The following is a 17236-nucleotide window of genomic DNA, read 5'->3' on the forward strand; positions in this document are numbered from 1 at the left end:
TATCTTGCAGGGGATCCTCCACCACTTCCACAAGAAGTATTACGGGATGTAGATATGGTTTTCGACAAGCTGCATTCAAATTGTAATCATTTTCAAATGTTTAGAAGCCTCATTTTGTCTGTAACGGGAGTAACTTCTAAGTCTATTGTAAAACTTCACGGTTATGTTTTTTTTTTTTTTTTTGGCAGCTTCAGCGAAAACTGTAGGTCATTTATGGGGAGCATTTTGGGGTAGAAAAGCTTCAAAGATGTTTGGTTGTCTATCAGGGTGTCTATTGTAAAACTTTATAGGCTGCTTAGTTTTTATTTATTTTTCATTTGGTAGCTTTATCGAAAAATTCAGGTCATTTTTATGGGGAGCATTTTGGGATAGAACAGATTCAAAGATGTTTGGTGGCCTATCACGGATCCTATCAGTCTAGTCCACCAGCATAATAAAATCTCTGAGCTCTGGTATGACTACATGTTGATTGTTACCTTCTTGTTGACCTTTACATTTTGGGAACTGGTTTAACTTTTAAGAACTATTGTTGTGACCCTGAAAGAGTAAAAAATGGGAACAGAAAAACTACGATGCCACCATATTTGTAATGATTGCCCGTGACATAGGGTGTAATCGTGAAGTGCTGTCTACATTTATTTGTCATGAAGAAAATTGATTTGATTCAAATTGACCTTGTTTTAACCTTAATTAGCTTATATATTTTGCATGTCGTGTATAATTTATTTTTAATGAAAATTACTTATAGACGGGATCCTTTGAAATATATTTTGATTCTTTATTTCTTCTATTTCCTTTTGTGTATTTAATGATTTATTGGCTCCTGAATTTTGGTTTGTTTGCAAACATGTTTACTAAGCACAATGGTTTTAAATATTTATGTATATTTATTTAATATTTTATTTTCATACTGGTTTTATGCATTACATGTTTTGATAAATCTCTCTAGATATTGCTGCAACTCCCTTTTAATGAGCCTCTGGACTAGCCTCACTTCGTTGGCAATACCTCAAGGATCCTCCAAGTGTAAATGCCATATAAATTAACAAATGCCTTTATTTGATCTGTTGCTTCTTGCTAGTTGTGAGGAGGCTTAATATGTGTATATTCAGTTTTATAACGATTCTACTTTTATTTTCTGTTTTCTTCTGTATGTGATGGCTCAGTAATTTGATTGAGAGGTGTGTAGTTAGCTACATCTGTTTTTCTTAAACAGATTGGATAGAAATGGAAAGCAATTGATTGTTACAGACTACTTCCAAAAGCAATATAATACACACCTTAGCTTTAGACGATTTCCAGCGATTGAACGTGGTAGCAAGGATAAGAAAAAATGCATTCCCATTGATGTAACTCCTTAAAATCATGGCAAGCTAGTTGTTTGGTGGTGCAAGAACTTTAGAACATCTTATTTCAACTCTCTTAAGTTATTTGATGGGTTTTGTGATGACAGCTTTATCACAAGCAAAGGATCAACCTTGTATGAAAAATTTGAATGACCAACAATGTTCAGCTCTATTGAATCTACCTTGCTTGCCTCCACCTGAAAGAAGAGATACAATTAAGGCAAGTTTTTGATCTTTTGGTTTGTAGAATTTTGAGTTGCTTTGCCTTCTGCAACATCGATTAGAGACTGCTTTACAGACTGTGTTTCAATAATTTAAGGAAATATATTTGAGATAAGTTTATTAAATGTTTAGGGGCGCTATATGTACTTATATATGTTTTATATTAATATTTGCAAATATGCCATTTACTTATTTCTAGATATTTAAATTTGCTTGAAGTTTTTTTTTTATGTTCAACTTATAGGAGAAGAGTTGAGCGGTGCACCGAGGATAGATGCTGCAGAATTTGAAATTGAAGTCAGCAACTTATTGGCTGAAGTTTCAGGAAGGGTGTTACGTGCACAAAGGGTAAATATTGTAGGGAATTTTTTTTTAAAGTGCAATATTATCAAATATTTTATTTCATATAGCAGGACATAAAATACTTTCTTTTACTTTCAGAGTTGGTATAAATCACAAGAGGAAAAGTCAAGCACTGTCTTATCTTATGAAATGTCTTAGTCCCAAATGTTTTGACTTTATGAACCTTGTGTATATAAGAAATGATTATAAACCACTGCTTGGTGATTGTTCAAAGAGATAAAGCATAGTTATCATATATAAGGACCACCTATTTGACATACCATGGAAAATTTAATGGGTTGGAGTAGTTAGGAAATATAAGAAATTTTGCTTTAGCTAATCTATCTTGCATATCTCCATACGTTTGGCATGATCTGAACGCTGTTCTTTTCAATTGTCTTCGATATTTTTTGGTCATCACAATTGGTAGCTAATTCTTTGCTGTCATCTTGTCTTTTATACTATTCTTTATAAAGGTCTAGCCTATAAAGCTAAGTTATATTGTCATTTGGCTTACACCTACGCCATAATTTCTAGTCACCTTTGGAAGATTCTAAGCTGTCATTCAAACAATTTCGCAGGTCTTGCCATAAGCTGTTCAATTGTTTTTTCAAGTAAAAACCTCCCATGTATCATGACAACTCACTTTTCAAATGTTTTTATCTTTTAGCTTCTAGAAGTGCAAATTTGTGATGCTAAATTGCTAATTTCCAAGGTTGCATGGGTACTCGTACCCACACCCCTGGTACTCGTACCCACGTACCCAAGTACCGGGTACACGTATCCCACGTACCGGGTACTCGGTGGAGAGCATCATAGCTAAGGACCTTGATTAAGATTCTGATTTTTTTTTTTGTTTTTTGTTTTTGTATTAGCTTCTTGTTTATCAAACTTAATTCAATACCAAATCAGTTTGAAACTTTGATACTCATTAACAATAAACTTTATCACTGTTCAAGTTAAAAGTTTATCATTTGCAATATGTCATTGTCATATGGTTTAGGATCTTCTTGTTCATGTTTAAAGTCTGCCTTCTTTGTTATGCATCTAAGCATTTATCATGTATTATTATTTCAAACATATGAAACTGAAAACAGTACATTACATTTGCAAACTTTATCACTGTTCTTGTTTTGAAAAACCATTGTCATGACTCATAAAATCAGATTTTTTATAAATATAAAAGTGTAATTTTTAAGTAAGTTTGACATACCCAAGTACCTCCGTCCCCAATTATGAAAAATACTTTAAACATTCAGCAATAGCATATATATATATATATATATATATATATATATATATATATATATATATATATATATATGATTATGGCTTATATTTTCAAATTTCTTGTTTTGAATGCTCAATGTCATGACTCATGACAGATATTTTGATTTTTACATTTTCTATAAAATATTAATTATATAGAAAAAATTAGGCTTACACACGTACCCCCGTCCCCTATTTTGAAAAATATGCGTACCCGTACCCGCTCCCGTACCCATTCCCGTTCCCGTACCCACGTACCCATGCAACCTTGCTAATTTCACATGATATGTGAAGATTTTCTTCAAACTTAGCATTTGATATAGATGCTGGGAAATATTTGGGGTTCAATATTTAGAGGCTATGGTAATTGTAACATTAATTTTATTTATGTGTATATTTTTACTTGGCATTCTTGAAGGAAATGAATGGTTGTTTGTGATTATTTATCTTTATTCTCTTTCGTGCATTCAAATTGCCTACATATGTGCATATAATCATATAGTGTTATGGAGGGAGAGGAATTGTAATAGAAAATGAAATAGCTGTTCTCTCCACATGTGACTTAACCTTGTGTCAGTGAAAGTTGAGCTGAGTCAAAATGGGGTTTTGCTCCACTAATGACGATGATAGGAAATTGTCAATACTTGGTTTGCATAGTGTGTGAACTCAAGCTCCATTATGTTAGAGCAATATGCATTCAATGCTGCTATTTGCATGAGATCTTGTCCATTGTTGAGACAACGCACCACATTCAGTCATCTTAGATTTTCTTGTGCTACTAGAATTATTGGTGCAGTATTTTGTGTATCACTAAGGCCTTGTTGGAAAGAATATTGATCTAGATCATACAATTAATTGTAGGAGGTGGATTTACATAAACACAAACTATATATAAGATGGCTGGGCCTTTCTATAGATCATGAGATTGAGCTCAGCAGTTTCCTAGGAATGTGTTGCCATGATCTCATTCTCCTATATTTTTCAAACTTCTAGGATTAGGGTTGTGTCATTGTTTCCTATCTATGTTTGGTCTAGGTTGTGATTAGGGTTTCCTCTCTCATCTTTCTCTTCGAGTTGTCTAGGTGGGAATACAAGAACAATGTAATGGATTCGATAAGGCTAGGTGACTAGGATTTGGGAGGGTAAGTTTCTGCATACCCTAGATGAGAGAGAGAATCAATTCTATTCATAAGAAACCTTAACACTATGATCAAGTGTTCCATTGAAGGCATAATACAGGTAGAATGGAGAGATCACAGGCACATTCAAAGCAAGTGGCAGCAAAGAATACGAGGACCAAGACTAAAAGATGATATGCAGATCACAGGAACATCATGGAAACTAGAGAAATCGGATCGAATGCAGGAGAAGTAGATAAACCTTTAGAAATGGTGAAAGAACCAGGTTAAAGGTGGTATGACTCTTTTTGAAATCCAATTGATGGCTTATATTTAATCTATGCGTCTATGTTGCAAAGTTGACAAGTCAAATGGATCAGAGATTAGTTCCAGATCGTCAGATGAAGACCAGATCGATGGATAGTATTTTAAGATGGAATTATAACTGACCTTAGAGATGTATCTTCCTAACTGTCAAATCAAAAGTAGATCCACGATTGTTGTTATGTCGCTTTCCAAATTTACATGAAGAATAGTCATGGCAAGATAGCGATAAGCTGACACTTGTCCGCGGGACCCAATTGAGGTGGGACTTTCTTTGAGTCATGCGCAGTAATTAAGAAACACAACGAGGATCGTTGATCTCAAGAGAGATCTACGATTGTCGTTATGTTGCCATGTAAAGTTCCTCAATTGTTAATTATGACGACATAGCGACAGAGCAACATGTGTCTCGATGGGCCCATCACATTTTCTAGTCGTCAGATTCTCTAGGCAATGAAATAGTGCCACTTGTCTACCATGATGCACACAGCTGGAAGGTGGACCCACACTGCAAATCAAATAAGAGAATTATCGCAACTACCAGATATTGAGGAAATCAATGATTGTCATTATGTTGCTTAATAAAGTTACACGAGAAATAACTAAAGCAACATAACGACGATTTGACACGTATACATGGGTGGACCCACAAAGAAAGTCATGAAGGGAATTGCTAGGTTTTAATCGCAATCGTTGGTTTATGATCGATGACTAGAATTCAAACTTGTTGTGATCGTTGGGATACAAATTTCATGGATTTGGCGCCAAGGCAACTGTTACAGATCAGAGAGGAATATGAACCATTTTGAGGGTTTCTAACCAGTTCTACTTTCTTTCCTTGATGTATTGAATTGTAATTAATGATTGTTGGATTTTTGAGCAATTCAAGTGCCTTGTTAATGTAATTGATGAATTTGTAACTAGCCAAGAACCCTAAAAGGGGGCCTATATATGTAATTTTCTAATTAATAGAAAGGATCGACAATTTTGTCCAACTTTTCCCCCTGCATTTCCAGATGTTGAGATCGAAGAGTTAGATGGAATGAAGGATTTGTATGATGCTTGTAGTTAGGTAATGTGATGTTCTAATTCCATTTAGGACTAGCATGCTTAGATTTCTTTCATTGTCTCCTTCAGCTGAGCTAACCTTGCATCTTAGAATAGTTTCTATGGGATTGTAGGATAGATGCATTTGCAGCTATTATTTCCTTGTCAGAATCCATTTTGGTAAAGGGTTATTAGTTAAGTCAGATTCCATTTCATTTTCATGTGCATCTCTACTCTCCCTAGTTTACATTTCAGGAGGACTAATCTGCATTTAGATTAGAGTAGGAGTAGTATTAGAAGGGCTTTAAGGTAACTTGTGATATCCATTCCATTGGCTGTTATAGGTTGCCCAAATCCATTTCTGCCTAGGGTGCTTGTAGTTATGAGCATCCTAGTTTATCCTCTTCTGCTCTCAGGTTAAGAGCATACCCCCATCCCAATGATCTATTAAAATCACAATTCATTGCATATCTTGCATATAAGGGAGCTATACCTTATAATTTAGAGGGTGTATAACACATACACTGACTCATTTGTTGGTGACATCTTTTTGTTTCCTTACATTCTGGGCGTCTAGAGTCAAGGTAAAGCCAAGTTAGCAAGAGGGACAAACTGTTAACAACAGAATGTCATGTCCCCAAGAAACTAGGGTTAGCAGTCTTTATTAATAAACCCGGGTAATACTAATAGGATAATAGCAATTTAAAGGGACCTTATAAATAAGTTTAGGCCATGAAATATATATCAATTTAAAGTTGGCCAACCAAGAGTAGAAAGCATATACTTATTAGCAAGGGGTTGACTAAGATTTGTTAATAATTATATTTAGCCAACGATTAAAGAAGAGTGGCGAGTCCTTAAAGAGGCAGAATATTGAAGGTATGCATCGATCTCAAATACAAAGTATAAGGGAAGAACATCACATTAGAATGAAAAAAAATCATAACTTAATTGAGAATCATCCCAAATCAGATCTTCAATTAAGTAGAAACTGGAAATATACTCAGCAGCACCTCATAACTTTAGAAATTCATTCAAGGACAATTTGTAATAACGTTCAGATTATTTTTGATTCTCAAATCGATCAAGAATTGTAAATCAGCAATAATATAGAAAATTCCTTGAGAAATCATTTTTAAATTTGCGGAAGTATCTTTCAAATAGAAAGGATGACCAACTTTCCAAGTTCATGAGAGATGAAAGGACGTACCACCTCTCATTCTCTTATCAAGTTGAATGGTAGATGGAATGGACGCCCAGCCTTCAGTTCCTCAGGCTTGATCAAGGAGGATTACCAGCCTGCAAGGTCAATTGAGAAGCAAAAGGGCAGCCCACCTTCCATGCTCTTGACAATTTAAGTGTGCCCCGCTTTTCTATTGCCATTTGTAAGCATTCCCAAGGAAATTGCAATGTGGTTTCTTATTTGAAATATGCTATGATCCAAATATTACTGATGCGACAAATCTGAATGGTGAATACCCAAGTATTAAGGATCCTTGATTTGAATATTTCATATCTTTCTTTGTCAAGACAGCCTAAAAGAAAATTCTTGCAGAAGATTAAGATTACTGTTATCTTCTGAATTATTCATAGAGTTATTTGTTAAATATATAATAAAATTTCTCCATTTTTGATAAAATTATATTTATAAATATATTGCAGTTCCTAACTTAAGTTAGAATTGTATGTCTAGGGCAAAAATAAGGAATATCCCAAGAAGGAAAATTACAATTAATATCTTCAAAGCTGCCATCAGATCAACATTTAGGTGTTCCCATGTATGTACTGAAACTTGGGGTTCTTTAGGCTATGTGGGAATGTTTGATGTGTAATGAGAAGCATGATGTGCTTTTTAATTTGAAATGGTGTAAAGATGGTTAACATCGCCACCAAATGTACACTTAAAAACTTCATATCATAAGAATTCCATAAATGATAAGGTCCAATTCCTGAGTCAAATATCAGAAATAGAAGTGTAGAGACTTCTGATTAAACTAGTGCACAGAAAGTCACCAGTGAGGCTGCCAATCCCAGCTGAGAAACTCATATTCTTTCCTTTGTAGCCTAAAACCTCACTGGTCAATTTGCACTTACTGAACAATTTTATTTGCAGTGAAACTTTCCCAAATGAGACAAAATAACAGGCTATAGATGAAAAAGGAATTGTAGAACTTGAGGTTCTGCTATAAGTGCTGTGAAAGCTGTTCAGGCTTACAGTCAAAGTTCTCTTGGGCTGTTTTATCCCCTTAGGAACATTGTATGGTGCTTTTTCTATTGTAATTGGCTGTATTGTGCCGGGCCACTTCAATCATAGTCTTGAGAAGGTCTGAGTGTAATTGGGAATTTTATGGAGAAGTAGCATTGTCAAAAAGGTGTTAGGATGTGCTCTTGCTATGTATAAGGTGTCTAACCTATAAAAGGTGCTAAACCTTGTGCATAAGAATCAATAACTAAATCAATTATAATGCTATTATAATAATTAAGAATCTTGTCGGTGAGTTATATGTGGAATATCCATGCAAATACAGATCAAGTGTAATCTGCGTTAGATATTCCACACATATATTTTAATACCAAAGATAAGTGGATTTTATTGGTAATTGTCTACAACAGAATAATGAACAATGATATATGCACTAACATAAAGAAAGCTTAGCGAGTAACCAGCCCAATTAGCAATTGAAAATGGTGCAGAGATGTCATATTTCTATTTGGAAATGGTGCAGAGAAGTCATATTTCCTCTTGGAGAAATCAGAATCTTGACAATTATTATTGGCAGCCTTACTTTTGATAAGGGAAAATATTTGCAGTGTAACTATTTACAAGATAAATTTCTCTTATTTGACTATGGTGATGTAGTTTTAACTTATGTTCCTTTGGAATTTGATCGAATCACAACGAATTAAAGAATGAGTAAAAATCTTTTGTACTTAATAAATGGTGTAGAGATGTCATATTCCCTCCTGGAATGATGAGAATCTGGGCAATATAATTTTTGACAAGGGAAAAGATTTGCAGTGTAATTTTTAAAAAGATAATTTCTCTTATTTGACTATGGCGATGCAGTTTCAGTTTATCTACCTATGGAATAGATCAGAATCACAACATTGTAATGTTCTAGTTTCTGATCTCATGTTGAAGAAATTGAGAAGGGTTGAGTGGAGCATCTTCTTGGTCATAATTGGTGATAATCATGTTAAATATAGATTGTGACCAGCCCATTCTTTTAGGTATCTCCAATAATTAAATATATTGTCAGTGAGTTAGGTGTAGAATATCCATGCTAATTGCAGATAAAGTGTAATCTGCATTACATACACCTCACTTATATTTTAATACCAAAACTAACAAAGTCTCATTGGTAAATGTCTACAAGTAAATAATTAAATAATGAACAATTCTACATACACTAATGAATAGAAGGCATAGTGAGTACCCAGCCTGTCAAGCAATCAAAGTATGAGTAAAACTCTTTTATATTTAAGAATGGTGTAGAGATGATGTATTCCTTTTTCAAGCAATGAGAATCTTGGCCACAATTTATTTGCAGTTTTATTTTTGAGAAGGCAGAAAAGTGAGATATTGGGTTGAAATGATGTGGAAAGGACAAGGACATAAGAAGAAATTTAGGACAAAATTATTAAAATAAAATGATAAAACACAATGCCTAGAAGTGGCTTAGAGCCACCTTGGTGAGAGTGAAGACCAAAATACAACTTAAAAAGCTTGTAGATCCTAAACTTAATTGTGAGCTAAGAAGCAAAATATGTTCCTGTTATTGAACAGATTTGTCTCCTTCACAAATACTCACAAGCTTAACTCCATCGCCCTTCTTCAGAGACAAACAATCCACAACAGTTGGGTAAGTGTATGATAATCACTTCCCTCTGAATTAAATGAGGTACAACTCCCTCATAAGATTTCTAGTGAATTTTATCTAATATATATACACACATACACTTTTAACCAGAAAGTGCGTAAGGTTACTCACTTCATTCCTAGATGAAGGGCATGTTATTAAAAACTAACAACAAAGAATTCACAAATTCCAAGAACCGAAGTTCTTTAGAATTGATGACCCTAACAAAGTTTATGAAATTGAAACAGACAACCACTTTGCTGGAACAGGAATCATCAGTTCATTTCAAATCAGTAAAAATAAAACATAGCATTGGACATTGAACTTTCAAAGAGGCAATGCATCCAATGGATTCAAACACAAAGTCATGAATCTTTTCCATATATTGATAATGATACCCCTTCTCAGAGACAAGATATTAAGACACAAAATATGCCAAATCTATTTCTGTTCAAGCAAAAGCTTCTAAGTTCTAACATTCTAATTTTCCTACTCTTCCCCATCTACAAGAAAAATAACCCCTTTTTCTTGTCTTTATGTGCCATTCTTATCCTACTTCCCTCTTGATAACCTCTTTTGGTTTTGATAACTGACTCTTCTTTTTCATGTATGATAATTCTTCTTTTTAACTTTATGAGGCTCCGTGCTTCCTAAACATTAGAGTTGTCGGGATCATAACAAAAATGTCTTATAAAATTAAAAAGGAGCCTATATGTTCTTGGATAGGTGGCATATGTCTGATGACTCATCATACTTCTTTTTTAACAACTGCCAAATCCTAAGTCTCACGGTTTCTATAAGGTCTCCAAGATTGACATAAAACATAAATCTTATGCATAGATAAGGAGACACGTGTATATTGCTGAGTATCACATCTTCTGCATTAATTGGAAACTCCAATCGGCTTTGTTATCACAGTGTTAATACCGGACCTTGCCCGTGCATATGGATGTTTATGCTCGATGACTTGAAAAAGACATAAGTTCTGCCCTTGAGGAATTTATACACAAACTACCTTCATTGATTAGTTAGAAAAGCACAGGAGAATTCGTAAAATTGAAGGAGTTGATTTGTTATCGGATCAATCTTGTGTACATACCCAAAAGCACTATCATTTCCGATTTTGATTTCCAAAACCTTCCAAGTAGAGTCACGAGTCTCCCTTCTAATTCTTCAATCTCAATTAGATTCCCTTTCACTGTGATATACTAGAGTTTTAGGTGTCGATGTTGCCCATTCCACTCTTATCAAGTGTCATTGGGCTTGAGTCAACACAAAGGGACTAAATGCTTCAAGCCATCCAAATGCAAGATACCCAATTGTGATTTGAAGAGAATTGTGTTTTGCTCACAAAATCTTCTTTCCATAAGATGATGGGCGACACATGTAAAGGAAATCTCCATCATTTTTCATCTTCTCTGCACCAAACAAGGACTTTAAAGATTTTGTATTATTCAGTAAGCCCTGGTCAACAAACCAAGTGACTTCTTGCAATGCTCCTTTACAAGAAGGCCCTGCTAACTTCTCAATCTTCTTGTAGGTAATAGAACATATGAATTGGCAAAGAGGATCCTTAAAATTCATGGCCAGGTTTATAATGTAGAGTGACTGTTTACGTGGGTCTTCAAGGGATGTTGACCACTTAGAGTTGTTGTGAGCATTGGTCAAACGCCTTAACAGTTGAGTCATCCATTGCCTTTGATCCCATTGCCAATAGTCTATGCTTTGTAATACCAAAGGGCACCATTTATCCATATCAAGGAAATGCTCAGTAAGCATAGAATATTTTGTACCTAACCTTGATCCTCCATTGAGCATTTTGATCATTATCATCGTGGCCTTTCACGACAGATCAAGTGCCACCAACTCCAAATGTTCCTTTGGTTCCCATGGTCAACTACCATTGGAATGGTCTTCGCACACAGGTAGTGCCAAATATTGTGTTGGTTTTTTACCAAATGGTTCGCATGCTTCCTCTTGTTCTACAGACCCGCTTGCAGTTTTTTATGGCTTTATGATTACATTTAGAAACTTTGGTGGCTTGACTCTTGGGGTCGATTTAGAAAAACACCACCACCAACATTCTGAGTGTGCTGTCATGGTGGAGTTTGACACATTTTGTCAAATGATTGGCGTGCATCTTCCATTGTCTAAGATTACTAATGGCTCTCGGTGGAGTTGACCAAAACCGTCGGTCCCAATCTCCTTAGAATTTTGCTTCTGAGGAATGGGTCTTCTTGCTACCAACGAGCATATAAATCGCTTTTAAAATCTCGATTACCATTTGGGATTGACCTTCTCATCTTTCAATATAAGTCAAGAGGGAACAAGTCCTCACTAGGTATCTTCGAGATAGTCGACTCATCTACTAAGTCAAAATTGTCTTTGAAGGAAACTTCAAAGCATAGACCTGACTATAGTGATGCATATAACTTTGAAATATGAAGGTTTCTAAAGCCACTGGTTTTTGTATGTGATTCCATACTCATTCAAGAAGCCTAACATTTTGTTGAGCCGTTAGAAAATTTCCATGATTTGTACATACACCTTTCCATGATTAGTTCAAATTGACAGATGGCATATGCCAATGTAACATGTATGGGATTTTCTTTCAAACGACTTGGTGTCGTGCCTATAAGCCGGTTTGTAAAGAGGTCTTGAAAGCCCATTTTCTTTTTGGCAAATGCTCCCTAGGTTCGAGCATGTCTCAAATCTAGTACTTTGGATATGATGTTACTCATGGTGAGAGATATTTCAGTTTACCATCGAACCCATTGAACAATGATTCTTTGTGAAGTGACACCTATTCTTTGTTACTAAGTCACAAATACCTAGCACTTATCAATGATACTTAACGTGCCGATATGCCAAATGTTGAAATATTCTTTTTTAGATCAATATCTTCCACATGAACCATTCCAAGTCTGGAGTTTATAAGCAATGAGAGTATACGCCAAGTACTAATGTTTTGTTGAGACACATCAAGGTTCCTTTCTTCACCCTAACATCAACATAGTGTTGAGTTTGTGCCTTCGAATTATCAAGATCTTTGAACTATTACCATACCACTCGAACTTCTAATTAGTATTTTGAACTGTTTGGATCTCCACCCATGGTGTTGGACCTATACTTGAACTTGAACTCTGAACTGTTGATTTTAGATGTACCTACATGTAGACGCTTGAACCAGTTTGAATTTCTCTAAACCACATTAAGCCGTTTCAAACCATTTCAAACCTTCTTGAACCAATCTGAACTATACTGAAATAGTTTGAACTAGTTTAGGGGAGTTCAGACTTTGCTTTCTTACTTATCATAGTTCAACATACAAATTTTAGAGAGATGATGTTCGCCACAACATGGTATGGGAGTGAAGATAATTTATATTTGAAAATTTCGAGGGGTGTCCATAAATGCTCTAACATAGGCTCTACCAAGGGATTGCTTGGGACTTCTTTTGATGCAAAAGAAGAGAATGCCAACATCTCAGGCAAGGAAAATTAGTGCCTAGCACCATTGGGTTGTAGAGTCACGAAGAATAGAATACGAGGAGCTACTTGCAGAGAGGGTGGAGGGGAGCAGGGCTGAACTAGGAAACCAAAAATTTCATCACCTAAGCTGAAACTACACATAGGAAAAACTTGCAAAGAAAGGACATATTTACAAATACATACATAAGCAGGAAAACTCCCACCACAAGAATTAGAAACAAGAAATACTTATACGAAGCCATCCACTGGCTAAGAGAAGCAGGAGCCTTTTCATAGCAACTAACTGTGCTTCCTCGGTATAGCCTGGAAGAACTGCCATATGACGACTCTAGTAATGCTTTAAATCATATTAGTAGCATACAAAAATTGTTTGAATAACCACTCATGCCCGAAAAGCCATTCTTAATTTTAAATTTCCGTATCCCCCAAAGTCTTTTCTATGGTATTCTTCAAATAAGATTATATTCTTGGCTGAAAAAAATGATGTTCAGGAAACACTTCGAGAAAGGTTGTATAATCTTTATTATTGGTTTTGTTAAGATTATCTTCTTCCTCATAATTGTTGGCATTGGGACTAATCTTTGGGAAAATTGACACTTCATCAAGCATAGAGTCGAATCTCACAAACATTTCTTTCATCTCTATCAAGAATCAAACCATTATCAAACATGCAACACATTTTTTCTATCACTTTTCCCATTGTATCATCATATTCTTTAGCCACGTTTTTAACAACATCAAATTCAAGGAAATAAAGGGGAGGGTTTTCAGTTAGCACCGCATTTTTAGCCCGGATTAAGTCAATACCTAGATTGTCAGTAGAGAAATCCTCTTGTTGAAGAGATACTAAAAACTGCTCTATGATGTCTTCTTCACAAGAAGAAAGGCCATGAGGGTCCTTAAACATTTCTTGGAGCTGTATTTTTGTACCAAAATGATCATCATCTTGTACCACCTTCATTTCAGATTCTTCATCTTTCATTAGGTTTTCAGGAAGAGAATTGTTTTTTACAAAAATATGGATTCACCACCTCATCAACATAAGCTTCATTTTTTAAAAGGCAGGATTCTTACAAGAGCTGATCATAGATTTTGAAGCGTGAAGTGTCATCCTTATTCAATATTTCAATGAAACGGAAAGTCTTATATTGCAGTAGTGCACAAATTTGAAAATTTTCATTTTAAAGACTTTTTGAGACAAAAAGACTTTTCATACCTTGTAAAGTAAAAGTTTCCATCTCAGGAGAAAAGAAAGATTACTGTAAAACTTTATCATTGAACTTCTCATGCTTCTCCATGTTCTCCTGGTCTTCCTTGCTTGATGGTGTAATCTCTTCTTGAGGTTGAATGACTATTGTTTTGGATTCTTGCTCGCTCAAAACCGGGTAACTGTATGAGGTTAAATATGATGAAAGAACCGGGGCTTCCTCGTTATCTACTTCTAACTCCTTCAGCTGAAACACTTTCTTTTTGAATCATTGTAGATCTTTCAGTTTATGAAATCTTGTGCAAATACTTCTCCACAAGAGTATGGACACATGATCATCTTCTAGAATGATGTTATTTTTCAGCCGGAGAAATACTTTCTCTATACTGATCCCAACTCGCGCAACACTTTATCTTACATTTGGAGAATCTCCAAAATGGTGGAATTGGGCCTTGCTTTTCTTACAACCTTTCTTTTCAGCATGTTGATCCAATAGAGCCCAATCCTACATATAGAAAATACTTCGAAATTGAGAATAAGTCTAGCACTTATCTTCGTTTTCATGTCCCCAATAGAGTTGCCAAAATCAGTTAGTGAACAGCTTTGTCTCCTTCACAAATGCTCACAAGCTTAACTCCATCGCCCTTCTTTAGAGAAAAACAATCCACAACAGTTGAGTAAGTGTATGATAATCACTTCCCTCTGAATTGAATGAGGTACAACTCCCTCATAAGACTTCCAATGAATCTTATCTAATCTATATACACACATACACTTTTAACCAAAAAATGTGTAAGGTTTCTCACTTAATTCCAAGATGAAGGGCATGATATGAAAAACTATCAACAAAGAAATCACGAATTCCAAGAACCAAAGTTCTTCAGAACTTATGACCCTAACAAAGTTTATGAAATTGAAACAAACAACCTCTTTTCCGGAACAAGTTTTATCAGCTCATTCAAATCAGTCAAAATAACACATGGCATTGGACATTGAACTTTCAAAGAGACAGCACATCAAATGGATTCAAACACAATGTCATGGATCTTTTCCATATATTGATACAGATACCCTTGCTTAGAGACAAGATCTTAAGACATGGAATATGCCAAATTTATTTCTGTTCAAGCAAAAGCTTCTAAGTATTCTAACTTTCCTACTCTTCCCTCTCTACAACACAAATACTCCTGCAAGAAAAAAGAAAAAGAACCTTTTTTTCTTTTCTTTGCCATACGTATCCTACTTCTTTCTTGATGACCTCTTTCGATTTTGATAACTAACTCCCCTTTTTCATTTAAGATAATTCTCCTTTTAACTTTATGAGGCTTCATGCTTTGTAAGCATTAGAGTTGTTGGGCTCGTAACAAAAATGTCTTATCAAATTAAAAAGGAGCATATATGTTCTTGAACATGTGGTATATGTGTGATGACTCATCATACTTCTTTTTCAACAACTACCAAATCCTAAGTCTCACGGTTTCTATAAGGTCTCGAAGATTGACATGAAACATAAAAATTATGCATAGATAAGGAGATATATATATTGCTTAGTATCATGTCTTTCACATTAATTGGAAACACCTCTTATCAAATTAAAAAGGAGCATATATGTTCTTGGACATGTGGCATATGTGTGATGACTCATCATACTTTCTTTTCAACAACTACCAAATCCTAAGTCTGACGGTTTCTATAAGGTCTTGAAGATTGACATGAAACATAATAACTATGCATAGATAAGGAGACATTCATATTGCTTAGTATCATGTCTTTTGCATTAATTGGAAACTCCAACTGGATTTTTGTCACAGTGTTAATCCTAGACCGGCCCGCCCATATGGATGTTTATGCTCGATTTCTTGAAAAAGACACAAGTTTTGCCCATGAGGAATTCATACACAAACTGCTTTTAGTGATTGGTTAGAAAAGCACTGGAGCATTCACCGAGTTGATGGAGTTGATCCTCACTTGAATCAGTCTTTTGTACATATTTATGAGATTCATTCCAAAAAGCACTATCATTTCCAGTTTTGATTTCCAGAACCTTCTAAGTAGAATCACGAGCCTCCCTTCTAATCTGTCACACCCAATTAGATTCCCTTTCACTATGATATACTGGAGTATTAGGTGTCGATGTTGCTCATTCCTCTCTTACCAAGTATTGCTGGGCTTGAGGAAACACAAAGGGACTAAATGCTTTGAGGCCTTCAAATGGAAGATTCTCGATTGTAATTTGAAGAGAATTGGGTATCGATCACAAACTCTTCTTTCCAAAAGATGGTGGACTATGCATGTAAAGGAAATCTCCATCATTTTTCATCTTCTCTGCACCAAACAAGGACTTCAAAGATTTTGCATTATTCAGTAAGGCATGCTCAACAGACCAATTAACTTCTTGCAATGCTCCTTTACAAGAAGGCCTTGCTGACTTCCCAATTTGCTTGCAGGTAATAGAACATATGAATCGGCAAGGAGGATCCCTAAAATTAATGGCCAGGTTCATGATGTAGGCCGACTATTTACATGGCTCTTTGATGGATGCCTACTAGTCAAAGAGCTCTGGTGAGCACGAGTTAAACGCCTTAACAACAAAGTCGTCCATTACTTTTGATCCCATTGCCAATAGTCTATGCTTTGTAATACCAAAGGACACCATTTATCCATATCAAGGCAATGCTCACCGAGCATAGAATTTTCTGTACGTAGCCTTGATCCTCCATTGAGCATTTTAATGATCATCATCGTGGCCCTTTCATGACACATCTGACAACACTAACTCCAAATGTTCCTTTGGTTCCCATGGTCAACTGCCATTGGAATGGACTCCACATACAGGGAGTGTCAAATATTGTGTTGGCATTTTACCAAATGGTTCACATGCATCCTCTTGTTTTGTAGGTCCTCTAGTGGCTTTGATGGCTTTATGATTACATTCAGAAACTTGGGAGACTGGAATCATGGGGTTGATTTAGAAGAAGAGCACCACCAACATTTTCAGTGCACTGTCATG

General features: G+C 35.4%; 1 long non-coding RNA gene across 2 annotated transcripts in view; it reads left to right on the forward strand.

Moving 5' to 3' along the window:
- Positions 1-1812: 1812 nt before the first annotated feature.
- Positions 1813-17236, forward strand: part of LOC149531960 (uncharacterized) — a 162739-nt gene continuing 147315 nt past the window's right edge. For both annotated transcript variants that reach the window (XR_016359124.1, XR_016359125.1), the window contains exon 1: positions 1813-1916. This is a non-coding gene — a long non-coding RNA (uncharacterized LOC149531960). The remainder of the gene's footprint in view (positions 1917-17236) is intronic.

The sequence above is a fragment of the Cupressus sempervirens genome, chromosome 11, assembly GCF_028749045.1.
Source record: "Cupressus sempervirens isolate cs-2001-9-10 chromosome 11, ASM2874904v1, whole genome shotgun sequence".
Lineage (NCBI taxonomy): Eukaryota > Viridiplantae > Streptophyta > Pinopsida > Cupressales > Cupressaceae > Cupressus > Cupressus sempervirens.